General features: G+C 44.6%; 2 long non-coding RNA genes across 2 annotated transcripts in view; both read left to right on the top strand.

The window, feature by feature from the left end:
* LOC310697712 overlaps positions 1-22776 on the top strand; it is a 1172922-nt gene that overhangs the window by 161497 nt on the left and 988649 nt on the right. The gene's annotated exons all lie outside the window — the stretch shown is intronic.
* LOC310697736 lies at positions 7581-22361 on the top strand. Its single transcript, XR_014521178.1, has 3 exons — positions 7581-7888; positions 9222-9603; positions 21754-22361. It is a non-coding gene; the product is annotated as an uncharacterized lncRNA (long non-coding RNA).

Below are 22776 nucleotides of genomic sequence, written 5' to 3'. Positions count from 1 at the left end.
CAGAAAGCTTGGGCCAGTAGCTGCAGTGTCTTCACGTATCCCCCATGTCCAGCAGTTCACACATCATGGCACTGCTCAAGGACCTGGGACCGGAGCGGCCCCTCCAGAATGTAGAGCCGGCCGTGATGGTACACACGCCCATCCCAGACATCAAACGGTGCACCCCCTGGTCCTGAAGGCACCGGGCCAGTATCCAACCAGTCCTTTGTGAATGGATCCTGGCGCACAGCTAGGCGCACCTGTGCCTGAAAGTCCTGCTCCAAGGTTCCCTGGACAAAATTGGTTGAGGTCAACATGGGCAATGGCTCCGAACCATCATTCCCAGAATCCGAGTCCCTCCGGGAAAGAGCGTTGGCCTTTCCGTTCTGGGTGCTGGGGCGATAGGCGATCTGGAAATTAAAATGTGCGAAGAACAAGGCCCACCGTGCTTGGCGTGGCTTAAGGCATTTCATGGCTTGGAAATGTTTGCGGTTCTGATGATCCGTGAGGACCTGAGCCGGGTGCTGGACTCCTTCCAGCAGGTGGCGCCATTCCTCGAACGCCAATTTAATGGCGAAGAGTTCACGATCCCAAATATCACAATTCTGCTCCGCAGAAGTAAGCTGGCGGGAAAAGAAGGCACAGGGATGAAGCAACTGTTGTGGCCCCTGTCTTTGACACAGTACGGCCCCAATCGCCGGGTCCGAGGCGTCCGCCTTGAGCACGAAAGGGAGCTGTTAGTCCGGATGGGCCAGGATGGGGGCAGAGGTAAAAGCCTCCTTCAGGAACTCAAACGCCTCTTGCATTGCCGGTGTCCACTGAAACGCAGCAGCCTTCCGGATCAGGGCGCAAATGGGGGCAACCACATGTGAAAATCCCCGAATGAAGCGATGGTAGAAGTTGGCAAACCCAATGAACCGTTGTACCCCCTTTTCATTCGGGGGGGCTCCAATCCAAGACCACCTGCACCTTTTGGGGGTCCATCTGGAGACCTGCAGGGGAGATGATGTACCCCAGGAACTCCATGCGCTCCTGGTGAAAAGCGTACTTTTCAGCTTGGCATACAGCCAGTGCTGCCGAAGACGCTGCAGGACTAGGAGGACATGCTGGCAATGCTCCTCTGGGGATGTAGAAAGTATCAAGATGTCATCCAAATATGCGACCATGAACCAGTCCAGTAAGTCATGCAGAACGTCATTTACAAAGTGCTGGAACGTGGCTGGTGCATTAAACAGTCCAAAAGGCATGACCCGGTACTCGAAATGGCCGTACCAGGTCCGGAATGCTGTTTTCCATTCGTCCCCCTCCCGGATCCGAACCAGCTTGTAAGCCCCACGTAAGTCCGATTTAGTAAAGACCTTTGCACCCTGTAGCCTCTCAAACAATTCTGGAATTAACAGCAGGGGGTAGCAATTCTTGATGGTAAAGCCACTTCTGACCTCAGGAGGAGGTGGTGTTGCGGGCTTCATGCCCCCAGCCCCCGCACAATCAGGGGAGTCCTTGGGGCTGCATCATCCCCTGAGCCAACCGATCGGCTGGCTCGGGGTGTGTGGCTTGCCTCACTTAAGGCAAGCACGGCCCCGTGATTTCCCTCTTTTGGCCGCTCAGCTGCTGAGGTTTTTTTTCGCTGTTTTGTTTTCAGCTGTTTTGCCTTTTCAGCTTGTTTCCGTTGCTGCTATCGGGTTTTGCATGGTTATTTACCTTTAGGAGTTTGATTCCCCTGCAGCAACGGGCTGAAAAGAACCGTGCCTTCTTTGCCCTGAGCTGGTTCGGGCTCTGCTCGGGCGCTCCTTCCGTCGGCGCTGAGAAAAAACTGTGCGCAGAGGCTGTGCCCAGAAAATCGGCAAGGGAACCTGTAGCAGTAAGCTGCTGCTGCTCGGGGCACAGGGGAGCTGAGAGCTGTGTCGCTACAAGTCGCTGGCTGTTTTAATCAAAGAGTCACGGAGAGCTGAGCGCTGTGCTGCCGAAAGCAGGCAATTTTCTCCCCCACCCCGGAGTTGCAAGCAGAGTCGTTGCCTCAGCACTCGCCTAAGGTTTGCCTTCCTTTGGGGTTTGATAGCGAGGGGGGTAGACACGTGGTTTTAGCCCCTGCCTGCTGGTTGGTACTGGTGGGGGCCAGGTTTTGTTCCTGGTTAAGCCTTTCGTCAGTGATACGGGAAGGGGGGTGCCTTCCTTTACCCCTCCTTTGGACATAGGGGGTTCCCAGACTTTCCCAAACCTCACTATTGCCTGGGCCACTGTCGTCGGTCACCCCCCCCCCGACTGGAAGCCTCAGCCCACGGACTCTATGCTACTACAGACTTTTGCTTCGGGCAGAATGGAGTCCTACCTCAGCGGCTTATTCTGGGTGTGCGGACACCACGCGTACACCTGGGTGAGTCCACATATGTCTGGGTCCTGTTTCGTAGGGTACATCGTCCCCGGAATCAGGGTAGTCCCGCATTTACCCCCCGGGAGACAGAGGAATAAAAGAGACCAAAAGGAGCTGTCGGACCTCTCAGACGTTGCTGCAAATGGAAAAACTGTAGGCCGAGCCCTCTTCCCCGCCTATGGGGCAGGATCTAATCATGTAGACATTCTTCGACTTACGGACATCCTCCTCAAATTCATGCAGGAAGCAACCCAGATCACGGACTCCTTGATGTCCGAACTGTCTGAGGTAAGACAGCTCAGTTTGCAGACCAGGATTGCGGCGGACTTTTTGCTGTCCAGTCAGGGAGGGACATGTGCCTTAATAGGCACCGAGTGTTGTACATATGTGACCAATCAATCTTTAAATATAACTGGACATTTAAATAACATCCATGAGCTAGCAGGGAGGCTACATGATATACAGCATGAGGGGCTATCCGATGTGGACTTGTGGGGATGGTTGCGACATAATTGGCTCCGACAATTATTGAAAGCCGTATTTTTTACTGTCTTAATTGTTGTCCTTTGTATCTCTATCCTCTGTTGTGCTGTACATTGTATTTCTCCTTGCTGTTCCCTCCTTCGCTGCTCTGCTCAACCTACCCCTCTTTCTCTCCGAGCCTATTCCTGCTCACAGCGCACCCCTACTTTCCCAGAATATGTACAGATGAGGCATTTGGGGGAAGGGGAATACGAGATTACTGAGATTTAGAGTGCGGAGAAAAGATTTGCAAGTTCTTACAGAACTTTAATGCAAATCTATCTCCGAATGGGGGACTGATACGGGAAGGGGGGGTGCCTTCCTTTACCCCTCCTTTGGTACGTCCGAGGCGATGACCTCAAGGGCGCCCACTGTACATTCACCCCCTCAGCCCCCTCACCGTTGCACAAGCACCATACCTGACCCAAACCCCAAGTTTAAAGTGCCTCTCCCTTTTCTACACGGGCGAAATAAGCCCAAACTCTCAAGCCTCTTTCTCTCCCTCTCGCTCCATCTTTATCATGGGTTGACCGTATCAAACTGCGTTCCCATTTGTTTCAATGGCCGCGTTCTAACCAATCAGAACCATGCATCCGCTCTGCAGAATCAGCTCAGCGAGCCTCTGCACGCCTCATTTAACCTCTTGACAAGCTACTGACGGCTCCCCGCTGGGAGAACAATGGAATCAAAACTCGTGAACTCATAAAAGTGTCAAATCTTGCAGCAATGTATCTATTTTATTTCCGACTTCAATTATTACTATAGGAATGGACTAGAACGGACTAAAACTTCTAAAATTTGTATAAAAGCAACCACAGCTCCGATTTCCTTGGTTTTGGTGTCAATCGACTCAGTTTCTTCAGGACTCCAAGACACCTCCTCGGCCTCCATAATCCCTCGAGCGAGGAGTCACGTACTCAGGAAGACCCTAATCCGGTCAAATCACTCTGCCCAGCCTTTCCTCCGGGCAATGCCAGGTGACAGACTTTGCATACTTGGACTATTGTCTTCTCATCACCGGTACTCAGGAAGCGCTTATCTGCGCATATCTCCAGCTCTGCATATTTCCCCCTCCCTGCTCCATATGATAATCTGTGTAACCCAACCTCTCCTTAAGATATTCATGACGTAACCTGTGTAACCCAACCTCTCTCTAATGTATTCATGATGCAATTATGATGTATTTTGCACTGTATTCTGGGACATGGAGGGAAGTTTCAAAAACCCCTGTCACCCCTTTTTTGGGGTTCAATCTCATCTTGAACCTGTTGCGCAATAAACTTGGATCTTCTGCAGTTTGCTCCTGTCTCCGGCTGAGCTCATTTTCTTCTGCAGGGACCCGCGGACCTAGTCCAACGAGCTGGGTGGCTGAGTAGCCCCGCACCCAGATTTTTCCGTAACAGTTGGCACCCAACGTGGGGCTAGCGGTTCTCCCGAGCTGCTGACTGGGGGGCCTGAAATCTTCAGCCGGCTCCGGGCCATTTTGCCTGGGAAGATCCTTTTGGACCTCCGGCCATCTTCCGGGCGGTAATCAAAAGCCCTAGGAGCTCAGCCGGGGAGCAAAGAGGGATCCAGCCGGCTTATTCATCGATCCCGGGATCAACATTGAAGACGCGTGAGTATAAGGAAAAGAAATCCAGTGCACTGGTGGGTAGGGGTGGTAATCTCCTGGCAACTGAATTCTCTGCCCTCCTCTCTATCGCTCCTTCTTACCTTTCTCTTGGTCTGGTTAGTGAGAGAGACCGTGGACCGCCGCTCGACACGAAAGCGGAGTTCTGAGCTCTATCTCTTTCTCTAAAGCCCTCCAGCCAGCCGCACCAGTTGGGAGCCCGAAAGTAAGATGGAGAGAACCGACTTGAAAAATAGCCATTGGGTACAACATTATGTTTGAGGACTGGGAACGGTTATGGACCACCGGTGTGAAGTTCACGGCTTGTAATGCCTTGAAAGAAAATATTATGAAAATGATATATAGGTGGTACATGACCCCAGTTAAGCTTGCAAAAATATATCACTTGCATGACAATAAATGTTGGAAATGTAAGGAAACTGAAGGGACATTCTTCCACCTCTGGTGGACCTGTCCAAAAGTGAAGGCCTTCTGGGAAATGATTTATAACGAGTTAAAAAAGGTATTTAAGTATACCTTCCTTAAGAAACCAGAGGCCTTCCTCTTGGGCATCGTCGGCCAGAAGGTGTTAAAGGCGTTTTTTATGTATGCAACAACAGCAGCAAGGATACTCATAGCAAAATATTGGAAGACACAAGATTTGCCCACACTGGAAGAATGGCAGACGCAACTGATAGGCTATATGGAGTTGGCCGAAATGACTGGCAGAATTCGAGATTTGGGAGAAGAGACAATGGAAGAGGATTGGGAAAAAAATTAAGGACTATTTACAAAAACAGTACAAATTGTATGAATGTTAAGAAATTGCACGATTGAAAAGAACACGGTACCAGCAATTTAGCTGACATTTGAGACTAAGTAATGTTTAAGAAAAAGATGAAATCTGAAGTAATATTATGTTTGAATTATAGTGATAAGTATTGGACAAAAATTATTTGAACTTTGAGACATAATACTTGAGAAGTACAAATTAAGAGCTGAAACAAGGTAATAAATTGCTGTTTATGACTTTAATACTGAGAATGCAGGGAAGGGAGATGTGAGGAAGTCCAGTTAGTTATGTAAAAATGTGTTATGAATTGTTATGATGTTTTTTATTATAGATTGATGTTTTTGTTTTTGTATGTTTTTTCTTGTTTGTTTTTGTCTGGTGAAGGGATGGTATATGTTTGGTGATTTTTTTTCTGTTGGAAATTTGCAATAAAAAATATTTTTTTAAAAAAAAGAAAAATAGCCGACTCTCCGCAATGGGCATCCCAGTTGAAAGCAAGGGGTTGGAGCTCTCTTTCCGAACTTCCCTAGCGTCCTAGCAAGGGGGCAGGAAGTGGTCTTGCTTTCTATCCCAATCCCAGCCGCACCGGTCGGAGCTACGTACCACGTGTATCGTAAGCCCGCTTCCGAAAGCAAGGGGGATTTTCGACTCGAAACTCTGTCCAGGGAGCACCCAATCTGGCACCGCACAGCGCGGGTGTCCAGTAGGGCCCCGTTTCCTGAGATTGTGACGATAGGTAGGAGGTTGCCAGGAGGGATAGCCCATGAGGAATTGGGCGGGATCGGCAGAGTGGAAAGGGACCCCAGGTTATTGAATAGGAAATAAGGAAAGGAATAGAAAAGGAAACCGGATAGTTGGAGCTCGCTAAACCGCTAGGAAGTTGCCAAGCAACAAGAGGCCCTCTCCCTTAAGATAAACCCCTGTACGAGATATGTAAACCCTTACCGACCCCCTCCTTTTCCCTTCTTTCTATCCAGACACGCGTGAATCATAAAATGGGTACCCAGGCTTCCAAGCACGAGCGGGCTCACTCTGGGAGGAAGGCTTCTAGAAAGCCATCCCGGTCCCAGAGGGACCCTGACTCCCCTCTTGAATTTGTTATCACCTATTGGAAGTTGATTCCTGGCCATAAATTGCTGTCGAAACAAAAACTAGAGGACCTCTGCACAGAGATCTGACCCGCCAGCACCGCCTCCACCAAGCCAGAACTACGTTGGCCAACAGGAGGATCGTTTAGTGAAGATCGCCTAAAACACCTAAAGAAATATTTGATGGAAGAAAACCCCCATCAGTTAGAGTATTTGGCTGCCTTTGAGATGGTCAAAGGACTACTCCAAGCCTCGAAGGGAACACCATCTTATCAGCTGCCCATATTAAATCCCAGAAGGCAGCCTATGCCCCCCCCTTACGAGGGACACCTCGCGGATGATGCTGTGGAACAAGCCCTGATCCCCTTTTACTATAGAGAGCCAACACCACCCGCCCCTAGTGACAGCTCAGATAGCGACGAGGAAACAGGGGATGAAGGGGCACGGGGGCAAGAATCAGAGACTTACACGATTACAAGCTAGAACTAAGAAAAACCACGTCTCAGGACACCGTCGTCCTGCAGAGGACCCTATAGAAAAACCCGAAGACACCCCGGGGACCTCTAGCCAAGCAAGTCCTACAGCGGTCCAGATGCCCCTAAGGGCCCTGCTGATTCCGCCTCTCCAACCCAATGGACCTCCCCGGATGGTTTATACGCACCAACCCTTCTATACGGCCGACCTAGTAACCTGGTCAAATCAAATGCCTTCTCTGAGGAACGATCCGGATAAATGCCACCGCCAAGTCAGCGCTATCTTTTCCACCCACAAGCCCACTTGGCCAGATGTCCACGTCCTTTTAAACGCCCTTTTTAACGAAGCTGAAAGGGCGGACATTCTGGCCAAAGCCGGAGAGGCTATAGAATTACCTGACTACCAGAGGGGATTATATATATATATATATATAAAATAAAATTTTAAAAAATTACTTGTACAGCATAACCTGCCTAGGGGGGGCGAAGTTAAAGTGTCCAGTGCTGGGATAGTAAGAAAAGGCAGGGAGCACTGTGTCAGGAAATTGGAGGCTGCCAGAGAACTGACGGGGGAGGGAGACAAGTATAGAGAGCCCAAGTCGGTAATCAGTAGTTTTTCTTCCACGTCAGAGGAGGAAGCTGGGAGGGGGGAGCAGATGCCAGGGCCCAGCCACTCACAGAGCAGAGGAAAGAGGAGGCGTGAACTTCGGAGATGGGTCTGCTGGAGACGTCACAAAAAGACGCCAGACGACTCATCTGGCTCGTAGGAGAAGGATGTATGTTTTTGAACTCTTGTAAAATGCTTTGAAGCTGAGCAGTAAATCTTATACAGAGATGGCGACGTGCCCGGAGCTTTATCTTAGCTAGCTTCTCAGCTCATAAATCCTTTCAGCATGAATCGTCTCGCCTGCTGAAAGCTAGTGAAGGAAGTAAAAGCAGAAATGGAGAAGGAACTTTTCGAACTACGTAAGCGCAATGCCGGATTGGAAGCCCGGGCCTCGGACCTGCAGTCGTGTCTGGAGGAAGCCAGAGCTGCACAGAGTGGTGCCGCAGGTGGGCTATTGGGGAAGGGCAGAGCTGCATGGGTGGAGAAGTTTAACGGCGATCTGGGGAGCTACTTGGACTTTAAGACTGAGATGAGATATTTTTTGGAGCTGGAATCAGCTCAGTTTGCTAACGATGCCCAGAAAGTTGCCTACCTTATTAGCCACCTGTCGGGGCTGGCCTGTCACGCTGGCTCAAGCCTTTATTATTTGCAGCAAGTTAATTGAAGCTTTAAAGTGCTGCTGTTAGTGCTTTACTCATAGCGTGCTCAGCTGATTTAATTGTGGGGCTTGGTGGCTGAAAAATTTAAAGTGTTATCCCTCAGCGCATGGCTCATAAAATCCTTATACCTTTTTAAGGCAGAAAAGCACTTGTGTCTCATAGATATATCTTGTTGCAGTTTGAGTGAGAGTGGCGCAGTAGGAACCCCAGCAAAATTGGGCATTTAGAACTGTTGTTGGGTAGTGTAGACAATACTGAGCTAGGAACACCATTAGAGCCGGTGCTGTTTTAAGGTTGGTGTGGTAAATACTGAGCTATAGCGTACTGCTAGAGCATTAACTGATTTGAGTGGCAGGGCAATTAATTGCTGTGGTGACATGGCTAACAGGGGTAACCCACAAGCACCCTTTACCAATGGAAGCGGGCCTGATGCGCAGGGCGGGTCGCAAACTCCTGTCATGCCTTGCAACCCCCAGGCCTTTGCCCAATTCTTTTCCGCTTCTGAAACATTCTATCTACAATGCAGGCCAGGGGTCGCAGGGTCCTCGTTGACAATGGTAGGCACTCAGGATTGCATTCCAGACACACTATCTAGCAATCAGGAGCTCCCAAGTACATCAGCTTCCTGTTTAAGTGTTGCACACCCTGGCAGCAGCACGGGTAGTCACCCTCACACGCACTCTTAGTCTTCGCGCTCACAAAAGGCTCAGGGGAAATCAACAGGCCCCGTCTCCCAATAGCGGTGAGTCCGGAACACAGGGAGGGTCGCAAATCCTGGCTAAGCCATGCAACCCTCAGGCTTTAGCTCAGTTTATTCTCAGCATTTGAAAGTTTCTATCAACAGTTCAGGCTAATGGTCGCGGGGGCCTCTACAACAGTAGCTAGCACCCAGGATTACATTCTAGACACCCTCCCCAGCAACCAGGAGCGCCCCGTCACTTCAGCATCTTGTTTCAATGCTGCGCAACCTGGCAACAGCATAGATAACTGCCCCCTCACACGTTCACAGTCTACACGTTCCAAAAAGTCCATGCTCGGTTCCGGGGGTGGCAAGACACCTTCTGGCCGGAATAATCGTTCTGCTTCACAGCTGGTTGCAGATGTTCCTAGTATATTACAGGAGCCGCGAACTCAATCTACACCCACGGTGGACACATCAGGATCATCTTACGATGAGGAGGTACAGGTACAACAGGAAACGCCAGCGGCTGTTGCCTCAATCCTGGTTACCAGTGATGGGCAAGGGGGAAAGAGGAAGGCTAGGAAGAAACATTCATCAAAGAAGAGTAAGTAAAGTAAGCCTTCTGATACCGAGGACGATTCAGAAATGCTTCCTTGCTGCTCACCACCCGCTGGGACCCGAGGGACCAGAATTACTGGATGGAACATGTGGGTCCCTACTTGGAGAAGAAACCGCATGAACACTTTAAGTTCGGAAAGGTTGAGTCAAGACACAGAAGGCAGTGCTGGGAGTTTACAGGGGGTTTATATGAGGCCAAACTGTAAGTACCTTCAAAAATGTGAGAAGTGCCTGGGTAACCACCCAGCTACGTCATGTTTCAAAGGAAAACAGCCCTTTCGGGGCGGCAGGGGGGCACTTCCATTAGGGAACAAGGGGGGCCCCCGGACCCTCCCAGGGTGCGGCCGGAAACCGATATTAATGCGAACATTGGTCTGGCCTTCTCACCAGTTAAGCTGCAACCTGTAAAATCCCTTCTTGACTTATACCCAAACAAACAAGCAGCAAGGTACCTTTGGGAAGGGTTTTACCCTCAGTTTTAGAATCCCTATTTCATTCCCACCTAACTCAGGGGACCCCCCGAACCAAACATCAGTTAAGGAAAAGCCGGATACTAAAAAAAAAAAGTAATCCTAGCTGGGAGGGTAGCGGTGTTGGGAAAACGCCCCCCCCCCCCCCCGGGAAGGGTGCCACCTTCCCAAGACACCGAGGTGGTCACTCTCTGGCTGGAATCCACCCTGAGTCCAGAGAGACCGGTGATAAGCGACCCCTCCCTCCTGAGAGGAGCACACTCGCCTCCTTCTGGCATCTCATCACAGAAGAAAGAGACAGTCCGTAGTCTACTCACTACTTTATTAAGACTGTACAGGCATGACTGCTCTCCTGAGCAGCATAACACACGAGTCTCCGACTCGACTCATGCTTCGACTCAGAAGCGAAAGTAATTCTAAGTAACTCTCCGGTTACATGAGAACTGGCTGAGACTTCCTGTCTCACGCTCAGAGACATCACATGATGTCAACACAGTAGCTGCTCCTTGCAGTTGGTGAGATACTAAAATCCCAACAAGCAGGACCCTTCAAGGAACCTCCTATCCCATTACCTAAATAATAATAATAATAATAATAATAATAATAATAATAATAATAATAATAATAATAATATTTAAAAAAATAGATTTGAGGGACTTCCGGTTCCGGTCGCGGACGGAGAGGGAGCGCGGAGAGCTCCGCGAAAAGCTCTTCGAATAACTCGGGGATTCGGGGGTGCTGCAAGGGCACTGCGCCCCCCAGAAAAGTGGAAGCCCAGGGGGGGGTACCCCTGGGGGAAGGTTTCCCGGCAGCGCGGGAGCGGCGCTCCATTTCTGTGGCTTCCTACACGGCGAGGAAGCACAGGGAGGGGCCGCGAGCGCAATTAGGGAGAATTCCGTCTCCGAGTTATGATGCCCCGAGCTCCCGCCGAGAAAAGCGATGAACCTCTACAAGCTTAAAACGGAACCCCCCCATCGTGGTTGGTCTTAAAACTACGCCAAAAAGACAAGAAGCACAGATGGGTGAGTCCGGGTTGCAACAGACTCTTTATGTATGGTCCCCACCCGAAGGAGGGCGAAAATGGCGCAGACTTTGAAATCGTCGGCAGTCAGAAAGGAAGGTAACTCATAACAGCCGAGCTGTATACGCAGAAAACGAAGAGAGATATTTTTGGACAAACGAAGTGAACTTTTTTACATATAGGCGGGACTAAAAATTATTATTATACTCAAAATGGTTTAGAATGGTCGAGTACTGTTTGCCTGAGTTGCCTGAGTTGGACATTCATCTGTTTGGACTCTGGTGAGGACACAAGTTTGGACGCTCGTTTTGTTTGTCACCCTAGACCACTATTTACTTTCTACTTTTTGTGGGTTTCCAGCAGTTTTCTACCAAACATACGCAGTAAAAAACGCCGTTGGGGAAACATTTGGGGAAGATAAGGAGAAAAGAGGAATACAGAGGAGGCACAGATAAGAAATTATTACGGTCACCTTTGTGGGCACCTATCTCTGAGAACAGATAAAGGCTATTTCCACACTAAGGACTTATGAGCTCCATATGCGGCGAATTTTATTTTTGAGTGGACTAGGCGGTTTATACTGAGGACTGTGTACTGTTTATTCTGTATTGAATTATCCCCTCTCTCTCTGCCCCCCCCCCACATCACCTGACCTCTGGGTTTTTTGTTTTTTGTTTTTTCTCTTTCTTTCTTTCTTTACAGTTTTTAATAGCTAGAGTCACGCCTCCCGCTCCGCCTCTCTTACCCAACCTGTTAATTTTTACACCGCTAAGCTCCCCATTTCCCTTCCCCCCTCCTTATTAACAACAAGAGTCCACTGACCGTCTGAATAGGCCAATAAGTAGACTAACAATTGTTATGATATTTGGATATTTTGTTATTTGTTATTGGACACTTTTAAGCTCCCAATTGCAGAGAGTGAAAAGGACAGGACTGCGAATTACGACAGAGACTCCCCTGTTGGATTGAGAGAGACTGGAGAGATTGGAAAGCTCCAACGTAGTTGGAGAGAGTTTTTCAACGTAGCTGGAATTACCAATCAGGACAACCACCTAAACTGTGGACTTGAACTGCTCTCCTCATTTAGATAAGACTTTGGAACAATATACTTACCGCGACCCCCCTTTAAGATTACTTTAATCAAGAATAATCAAGAGCACCTGTGGTTTAACTGTAAAGGCGGTTATATATGACTTCTTAGATAGATAAGAAGGGGAAGAGGACCGTGGGAGAGTGGCGTCCCAGGACTACGTATTTGGCGTAACCAGTGAGACTGCCCAGCAAGGCTGAACGGACCCACAGAGCGGGAGTAAGTAGATTGTGAGCCCTTAAGGGGAGAGAACTAGCTCTAAAAGATTACAGCGGACAACTAAAACTAAAATGCAGGGGAAGAATGGAAAAAGGGGAGGGGGAACCCCAGGTGAAAGGAAAGTATCTAGACAGGAAGAAATTAAAGATTTAGATTTTTTGTGGTTGAAAATCAAGGAGGAACTTAAACAGAATGAAAATCACATAGAAAACAAACTAGAGGAATTACAGGAGAGGATAGATAGGAGAATAGAGGGAGCAATAGGGGAGCTCTCAAACAAAGTTCAAGAGCTAACGGTTAAAACCAAGACATTTGAGGAAACTAACAAAAAAATTCAAAAAGACGTGAGAGAACAGAAAAGGGAGACAGAAAAGGTGAAGGAGGAGATGCGAGAACTGAACAAAACTCAGGAACAGATATGGGACAGTATTGCAATGACGGAAATGCGACAAAGGCAAATGCACCTAAAATTTAGAGGTATAGAAGAGGAGACAAATGAGAACGTTAGGGAGAAAATAACCAAGGAACTAGCAAAGTGGCTAGAGGTGAAGGAGGAGGAGGTCGCATACACGATAGATAACGCCTTCAGAATTAAATTAAGGACGTACCAGAACAGGACTAAGAAACCCCTCGGGGACTGCTTAGTAGTGTTCAATTCAATAGGAATGAGGAATTTGATACTCAAAACGAGCTATCATAAAAAATTAATAATAGGCGGCAGACCAATAATTGTACTTAAAGAGATCCCAGTTAGATTGCTACGTAAAAGGGAGGGATACAGACACATAACAGGTATTCTGAGAAGGAATAATATTCAATTTAGATGGGAATTCCCCGAAGGAATTGCTTTCTTCTTCAAGGACAAGAGATTTAAACTGACCAATCCATTAGAGATAGAAAAGTTTCTGAGGAGATACGAAAGGGAGCTGGGCAAAAAGGAGGATAGAGCAATAGATAGAAAGGACGCAGGAGACGGGAGAGTCGAGGAGGAGGGAAGGACGGGGCTGCGAAGGGGGGAGGGAGAGGGAGACGGGGGGGAGGAAGAGGAAGGTGAGGTGGAAGAGGAGAATACGGAGGAAGAGGAAGAAGTCAGGAATTGAAAGTTAGGAATAAACTCGATATTTAATTTTAGCAATGTCTTTAGCTTTTCTAACATGGAATGTTAACGGTTTAAACGAAAAATCAAAAAGAAATAAAATAGAGAAAGTTTTGAGAAATAAAAAATGTGATGTGGTTTGCTGCCAGGAGACCCATGTAGCTAAAAAGCACAAGCATATATTGGTCAACAAAAAATTAGGAGTGGAATTTATAAACTCAGAGGTGAATAAAAAGAGAGGCTTGGTAATTTACGTGAACGAGAAATTGGAACCCAAATTAATCTGCAAAGATGAAGAAGGGAGGATTCTGGGAGTCCAAATTACCTACCAAGGGGAAAGAATCAACGTAGTATCAGTCTATGCTCCTAACACAAACCAAACTGAATTCTTTAGCAAATTGGAACAAGTACTACTAGAATTGGAAAACCATAACTTAATTGTACTAGGTGATCTGAATGGAGTCCCGGAACCAGAGATAGATAGAAGTGAAAAAAAGAGGAAAAGGAACCAGGGGAAACTCCCCAAAACCTTTGATGACCTCCAAGAAAATCTAGATTTAATTGACACCTGGAGGTTCAAAAACCCTACGGAAAAGCAGTTTACACACTTTTCTGGAGCTCATCAAAGCTGGGGTAGAATAGACCAGATCTGGGTCTCCAGAGAGCTCTCGACAAGATCGGGGAAATGTGAAATAGACCCCAGAACACTCTCGGACCACAACCCTATATTTCTGGAAATAAAGTGTAAGCTATCAGGACCTTACAGATGGAGAATGAACGATTACTTACTGGAACAGGATGATACTATCGATAAGGCAAAGAACATTTTGAAAGAATATTTCGATCAAAACCTGAATAAAGGAACAAAAATTGATGTGGTCTGGGATGCAAGTAAAGCAGTACTTAGAGGCTTCCTGATCCAACAGAATAAATATAAAAAGAACTTGAGAGAGGCAAAAAAGGATGAAATAGTTAAACAACTAAAAGAAATAGAGAGAAAATTAATAAAACACCCTGGAGACGAGAAGACCAAACAACTCGGAAAATTATTACAAACTCAATACTCAACATTGATAAATCAAGAAATAGAATGGGGAATAAAAATGATGAAACAGAAATATTTCGAGTCGGCAAATAAAACAGGTAAGCTACTAGCGTGGCAACTGAGGAAAAGGAAAAAACAAAGAGTGATCAATAAAATTAAATTGAAAGACCAAATAATAGAAGACCCTAATGAGATAAAGGAAAAGTTTCTCCAGTATTATGAAACCCTGTATAAAAAGAAGGAAGATGAGGACATAAATGAGATAGGAAGGTATTTGGAAAGGAGTGGAGGGGAACAACTATTAGAAGAAGAAAAGGCACTCTTAAACAAGCCAATAACGGTGGAAGAGGTCAGGAATACAATTAAGAAAATGAAACCGGGGAGGGCTCCAGGCCCGGATGGCCTGTCTCAAAAATACTACAAAACTCTAGAGGAATACCTGGCCCCGGTTTTGTGCAACGTAATTAATAACATTCTACAAGGGGGGGAAATACCTGATTCATGGAGAGAGGCATATATTACGGTAATCCCGAAAGCAGACTCAGATGCGCTCGATATAAAGAACTACAGACCAATATCACTGCTCAATGAGGATTATAAGATCTTTGCAGGAATAATGGCGAGCAGATTAAAGAAATACCTGAACAGAGCGATCCATAAAGACCAAGCCGGATTTCTGCCCAGCAGGCAGATAAAGGATAATGTAAGACATATAATTAATATAATTGAATACTTGGATCTCAGAATTGATATCCCCGCGGCCTTAGTCTTTATAGATGCCGAGAAGGCTTTCGATAATGTATCTTGGCACTTCCTCATAAAGTGTATGGAGAAGGTAGGAATAAGAGGGCCATTTCTAGAAAGTATAAGGTCGATCTACTCAGATCAAAGAGCGAAATTAATTATCAATAGTAACCTGACAAACTCATTTAGGATTACCAAAGGTACAAGACAGGGGTGCCCTTTATCACCCCTGTTATTCATCTTGGTCCTGGAAGTGATACTAAACAGGATAAGAGAAACATCGGAAATAAGAGGGATTAGAATAGGCACAAAAGAGTATAAAGTTAAGGCTTATGCCGACGACCTAGTAGTCTCAATAGAAGACCCCGCAAAAGGGATTAATACAGTGATTGAACTAATGGAAGCGTTTGGTAGACTATCTGGCTTTAAATTGAACAGAACCAAAACGAAGATGCTGATAAAAAACGTAGACGAACAATTAAAAAACAAAATCGAGTTGGAATCCGGGATAATGGTATCGAAAAAGGTTAAATACTTGGGTATTTGGATCACCCCAAAAAATATAAATCTGGTGGAAGACAATTATAATAGAACTTGGAGAGAGTGTAAAAGAGACCTGGACAGCTGGAGTAGACTACAACTTTCTTGGGAGGGGAGAATGGCTGCCATCAAAATGAGTATACTTCCAAAAATGATATTCTTATTCCAAAATATCCCAGTAGTCAGGGGTACGACAATGTTTAAAGACTGGCAGAGGACCCTTTCCAGATTTATCTGGCAGGGTAAAAGGGCCAGAATTAAATATAAGTTGCTTACTGACAGAAGGGAAAGAGGAGGGTTTGCAGTTCCAAACCTACAACTATACTATGAGGCCTCGTGCCTCTGCTGGATTAAGGAATGGATAGTTCTAGACAACACCGACCTACTGGATTTGGAGGGTTTTGATGCCAGACATGGGTGGCATGCGTACCTGTGGCAGGATAAGGGGAAAGTACACAAAGGATTTTCTAACCACATTATAAGAGGAGCGTTGTTGGAAGTGTGGAATAGGTGTAAAAGATTAGTAGAAAAAGATACCCCTTGGTGGCTGTCACCCGTTGACATTCTAGTAACTAAGAAACTAAACATGGAAGGTAAAAGGTGGACATATGCTGACCTCCTAAGAAGATCAGACAAAGGATGGGAAATTAGACCATACGAAGAATTAAAAGACAAATTAATGGGGTGGATACAATACCACCAAATTAATGCTGTCTGGAGGGAACATAAAAAAGCCGGAATGAGCAATAACAAATCTAAATTCCAATTAGAAATAATAGAAGGTAGGTCAAAACTCCTAACCAAAATGTACAATCAACTATTAGATTGGGATACAATGGATGAGGAAATCAAAGACGTTATGATTAAGTGGGCCAGAGATCTAGGACACCCCCTAGAATATGAAAGATGGAAAAAACTATGGATTAAAGACATGAAATTTTCAGCGTGCGTCAGACTCCGAGAAAATATGGGAAAGATGATGTACAGGTGGTACATCACCCCAATAAAATTAGTTAAAATGTATAAAACCGGGGAAAAGACGTGCTGGAAGTGTAAGAAGAAAGAGGGAGACTTCTTTCATATGTGGTGGTCCTGTGAAGAAGTAAAAAGGTTTTGGGGGTTGGTTTATGATGAGTTAAAAAAGATCCTAAAGTATACATTCCCTAAAAAGCCCGAGGCATTCCTTTTAGGAATGGTGGGAGAAGAAATTAAAAAAGACGACCAAACCTTTTTTCAGTACGCAACAGTATCCGCAAGGATATTGTTAGCACAAAGTTGGAGAACATCTAATATCCCAACGATCAACGATTGGCAGAACAAATTAATTGAATACATGGATATAGCAATGATGACTCAGAAGATCAGGCAGCAGAGAAATAATAAATTCACTAATGATTGGAATAAATTTCTCTCATACATGGAGTCGTTTTTAGGAAATGCTAAAATCACAGTTGGTATAATATAAAAACCGCGAGGTAGGAACAGCGATTAGACGAAGACACTGCTGAATATATCGTTAAGTTATGGCTCTCGACGTGGTGGTGGGAAGTCAAATAATGTAATGGATCTGTATAAGGTTTGAGTGTTTAAGCAGTAAGGAACTCAAATGTGGTTTTGTATATTTTCATTTTTTCTTTATATTTTTTTTGTCTTTTGTTTTTATGGATGATGTATATATGTTTTTTAACTGTTGGAATATAATAAAGGTTTTTTAAAATTAAAAAAAAAAAAAAGATTTGAGGGGGCATATTTCATAGATAAAGCCATGCCCACGGGGTGCTCGGTAGCATGTGCTGCCTTTGAGTCCTTTAGCGCATTTTTGTTTTTTGTTTTTTTTAAATAATATTTATTGAGATTTTACAAACATTAAAAAGTTTCAAAGTTTAGACTTAACAAATAAGAATAAAGAATAACCTTAAAAAAGAAAAAAAAAACTACAAAAGTACAAAAGTACAAAAACAGAACACATGAAAAATACAAAATAGAAAACAGTTAACAAAAAGGAAAGAAAGAAAAGAAAAAGCTCAATAATTTCATATCTTATACTTCATTTACTAGTTTCCTGACCTCCTCACACCTCCCTTTTTGTATTCCAGTTCAGATATTTAATTCAGCAAATCCTTACCCTCTGTCATTTATCTTTACTCAGTATCTTAACCTATTATAACCATGTGTTTATAACCATTGTCAATCCATATTTACATATTCTTGATAATCTTTTTACCAATACCACTTATTTTCCATCCGACATCATTTTAACATTCCTTAATTTTACAGTATTTCTGCAAGTAGTCTTTAAATTTCTTCCAGTCTCCTTCCACCGACTCTTCTCCCTGGTCTCGGATTCTGCCGGTCATTTCTGCCAATTCCATGTAGTCCATCACTTTCATCTGCCATTCTTCCAGTGTGGGTAAATCCTGTGTCTTCCAATACTTTGCAATCAGTATTCTTGCTGCTGTTGTTGCATACATAAAAAAGGTTCTATCCTTCTTTGGCACCAATTGGCCGACTATGCCCAGGAGGAAGGCCTCTGGTTTCTTCAGAAAGGTATATTTAAATACCTTTTTCATTTCATTATAGATCATCTCCCAGAAAGCCTTAATCTTTGGGCACGTCCACCAAAGGTGAAAGAATGTACCTTCAGTTTCTTTACATTTCCAGCATTTATTATCGGGCAAATGATAGATTTTTGCAAGCTTGACTGGTGTCATGTACCACCTATATATCATTTTCATAATATTCTCTCTTAAGGCATTACATGCCGTAAATTTCATACCTGTGGTCCACAACTGTTCCCAGTCAGCAAACATAATGTTATGTCCAACATCCTGTGCCCATTTAATCATGGCAGATTCAACTGTTTCATCCTGAGTGTTCCATTTTAACAGCAAGTTATACATTCTTGAAAGTATCTTTGTATTGGGATCTAGCAATTCTGTTTCCAACTTTGATTTTTCCACCTGGAAGCCAATTTTTTTGTCCAAATTATATACCTCTCTTATTTGATAATAATGAAGCCAATCTCGCACTCTATCTTTTAATTTCTCAAAACTCTGCAATTTCAATTTATCTCCTTCTTGCTCCAAGATCTCCCAATATTTTGGCCACTTGGCCTCCATATTGAGCCTTTTCTGAGCTTTTGCCTCCATTGGTGACAACCACCTTGGGGTTTTATTTTCAAGTAAGTCTTTATATCATATCCAAACAGTGCTTTCCTGACAATATGGTTTTTAAATGCCTTATGTGCTTTAACCTTGTCGTACCACAAATATGCATGCCACCCAAAAACATTGTTGAAACCTTCTAAGTCCAAAATGTCTGTGTTCTCAAGAAGCAGCCAATCCTTCAACCAGCAAAAAGCTGCTGATTCATAGTAAAGTTTAAGGTCTGGCAGGGCAAATCCCCCTCTTTCTTTTGCATCAGTTAATATTTTAAATTTTATTCTGGGCTTCTTGCCCTGCCAGACGAATTTAGAAATGTCTCTCTGCCACTTCTTGAAACAGTCCATTTTATCTAAAATTTGTAACGATTGGAACAGAAACAGCATTCTTCGCAATACATTCATCTTTATAACAGCAATTCGGCCCAGCAAGGAAAGCTTCAAATTTGACCATATTTCTAGATCCTTTTTAACTTCTGACCAACATTTTTCATAATTGTCCTTAAATAAGTTCCCATTTTTAGCTGTCATATTTATCCCCAAATATTTCACCTTCTTAACCACCGTTAAACCTGTCTCATTCTGAAACCTCTCTCTCTTTCAGTCATTGTTAAGTTTTTCTCAAGGACTTTAATTTTTAAATTATTCAACTTAAATCCTGCCACGTGACCAAACTCTTGGATCAATTCTAATACTCTTTTAGTGCTGGATTCTGGCTCCTGTAATGTCAATACTAAGTCATCTGCAAATGCTCTCAATTTGTACTGTTTAGCTCCGACTTATATACCTTTAACCAATTGGTCCCTTCTAATCATATTCAGCAGGACCTCCAGGACCGATATAAAAAGCAATGGGGAGATTGGGCAACCTTGTCATGTCCCTTTTTCTATCTTGACTTCCTCCGTCACCACATTATTAACAATTAATTTAGCCTTTTGTTCTGAATAGATTGCACTTATACCGTTTCCAAAGCCTTGACCTACCCCCATCCCCTGTAGATTCTTCTTCATAAAACTCCAAGAAATATTGTCAAAGGCTTTCTCGGCATCCACAAAAATTAAAACTGCTTTAGTATTAATGTCTTCTTGCAACTTCTCCAAAATGTTAATTATATTCCTCGTATTATCAGACAAATGTCTGCCTGGGAGAAAGCCAGCTTGGTCCTTATGTATCTCTTCCTTTAATACTTTTTTTAACCTCTTGGCCAAAATGTCAGCAAATATTTTGTAATCCACATTTAACAGGGATATGGGTCTGTAGTTCTTAAGTTGTGTCTTTTCAGACTCAGTTTTCGGTATAAGTGTAATATATGCTTCTTTCCACGACTCTGGCGCTTTTCCCCCCTCCAAAATTTCATTGCAAACCTCCTTTAGTGGTTGAATTATCCAGTCCTTCAAAGTTCTGTAGTATTTTGAGGTTAAGCCGTCCGGCCCTGGAGATTTTCCCAACTGCATATTCTGAATGGCACCTTCTACGTCCTGTTCCGTAATTTTATGGTTCAACATTATCTTATTTTCTTGGGAGATTTTTTGCAATCCATTTGTTTTCAAGAACTGGTCTATATCAAACTCTTTCTGGGGCCCTTGTGTATATAATTGTTTAAAATACCTCTGGAAGCATTTTCTAATTTCCACTGGATTCTGAATGTTTTTTCCTTCCACTTCCAAATTAATAATGGTGTTAAGTTTTTGTCTTTTCTTCATCTGCCAAGCCAACAGTTTCCCACATTTATTTGCCGATTCAAAAGTCCTTTGTCTCATTTGTTTAATTTTCCATTCAATTTCCTGATTCATCATCTTCATGTATTGCACTTGATGTAGCTTTATTTCTCTCAGAATCTCTTGTGAATTGGGTTTCACTCTCAGTTTTTTCTCGCCCTCTTTTATTTTTTCCAGAATTTTTTATTTTTTCTCGTTTTGAGCTCTCTTCTTTAATGAGTTCTGTTGGATCAGAAACCCCCTCATAACTGCTTTACTTGCGTCCCAGATTACTCTTTTTTCCACGGTGGTATTCAAATTTATCTCGAAATAGTCAGTCAATTCAAAAAAGGTTTTTGGTAGTCTGCCATCTTTAGTAACTACCTGTCTCTGTGACTTATCCATGTTTAGCGCATTTTTGGACTGGGCCCTTCGTTTTAAAACTGGATCTTAGGGGGTGGTCCACTACCTCGGTGACTTTATTCTGGTGGCAAGTAATAGGCCAGATTGCGCTGTTCTTTAGAGACTTTCACCTCCCTGGCTGAGGATCTTGGTGTACCTCTGGCCGTGGACAAAACAGAGGGCCCAGTCACAACCATGACTTATTTGGGCATAGAATTGGACACAATCGCACAGACACCCTGCTTACCCAAGAAAACGTTAACTGCACTTAAGTAATTAATCTTACAGCTTCTTCCCCTCAGGAAGGTCATCCTTAGACAGATTCAATTGCTACTGGGTCACCTCAACTTCGCTTGCCGAGTGGTATCCCCCGGCCACCCCCTTTTGTGGGCATTGGGCAAAGTTGTCAGCAGGATTGCAAGCTCCTCAACACAGTGTGTGCCTTTCTAAAGTGGTAAAGTCTGACCTGGAGGTGTAGTTTAAGGTTTTGGACAAATACAATGGCATTTCCTTATGGCAGGATAACCTGACATTTTGTGCAGACTTTCAGGTACAGTCTGACATGGGGCCCTCTGCCTGGCAGGGAAAGCCCATTACGCTTGACCTCACCTTCCTATAATTCCCCCCCCCCCTTATCGTAGCTGCGGTGCACTTGTGGGCCAAGGAGTTTAGGAATCACTGGATACGTTTTTGGGCAGACAACCAAGCGGTCGTCTATGTCCTGTTAAAACAATCATCGGGCTCCCCTAAGGTGGGAAACCTGCTCCGGTCCTTAGTCCTTTTGTGCCGAGAACTAAACATCTATTTCTCCACTAAGTTTCTACCTGGGGTTAACAATGACTTCGCAGATGCTCTATCTTGTTTTCAGATGGATCGCTTTCGCTCGTTAGCACCAGAAGTGCAGCATTCGCCACAGCCATTCCCAGAGCACCTTTGGAGCCTTGGGAACGAGACGTCATGAAGGGAGTATTGGTGTCGGTAGCCCCTTCCACGCTTAGATCGTTTTAAAAGGCCTGGTCTGATTTTGTGGAGTTTCAAAATAAGATAAAGAATGTTAGGCCAGAAAACCCCTCTAAAAAGGCTGAGGTGCTGCAATACCTTGTACATTCAAGGCAGTTGGGCTGGGCAGCAAAGACTCTTAACAATCAGTTTCCTGCAATTTCCTTTTTCTTCAAGGCTGTATATTCAATAGACCAGTGTGCGAATGTCATTAACTAAATAAAATAAAATAATAAAACCAAACGTTGTGCGAAAGGCACTGGATGTAGAGTTTGGTGGTTATAGGGTTAACCTCCTTTGTGTTCTGCCCTGGGGGGAGGAACGTCCATACGATGATGCACTGTACGTCACAGGTTCTTTGTTCTCTGTGTTTAGTTTCACTTCTCTCCGAGAGCGAAAGGAGAAAGCCACGATGGAACTAAGCTCTGATGGAATGTAAATTACTTCTGCTTGTAAATAAAGCTTCTTAGAATAGAAGACTCTTGTCTCTGGACTATATCATTCCCTATTCTACTTCACGACAGCAACGCCGCTGCATCTCTGCTGTTCCTGCCTTAGGTGGAGTTTCCCCCAGAAGATTGCACTGAGAGCAAAGCAGTGTTTTGTACGCAGGGGAAACGCACTGGACAGGCAGAAGTTCTACAGGTTATGGGAGCCAACGTTTTAGTTGCTACGTGATGAGAAGGGAGTGCAAGGAGACGCTGTGCCAGCTGGATCTCCTGCCACAACTACAAAGGCATTTCTGAGGTCGCTGGAGAAGGGGAGCCAAGTCTTTCCAGACGCCTGGTTGGCAAGAATTAGTAAGTACTCTAGCCACAGAAGGGATGGGGAAAAGATGGCTCAGCCCCAAGGAAATTTTCCCTTTGAGAGACTGACTGGACAAAATTGGCTT

This window comes from Podarcis liolepis (genome assembly GCF_965112155.1).
Source record: "Podarcis liolepis genome assembly, chromosome: W".
In the NCBI taxonomy this organism is placed as follows: Eukaryota; Metazoa; Chordata; class Lepidosauria; order Squamata; family Lacertidae; genus Podarcis; species Podarcis liolepis.
The sequence above is the reverse complement of the archived record's forward strand: the minus strand, read 5'-3'. Positions and strand labels throughout refer to the sequence as shown.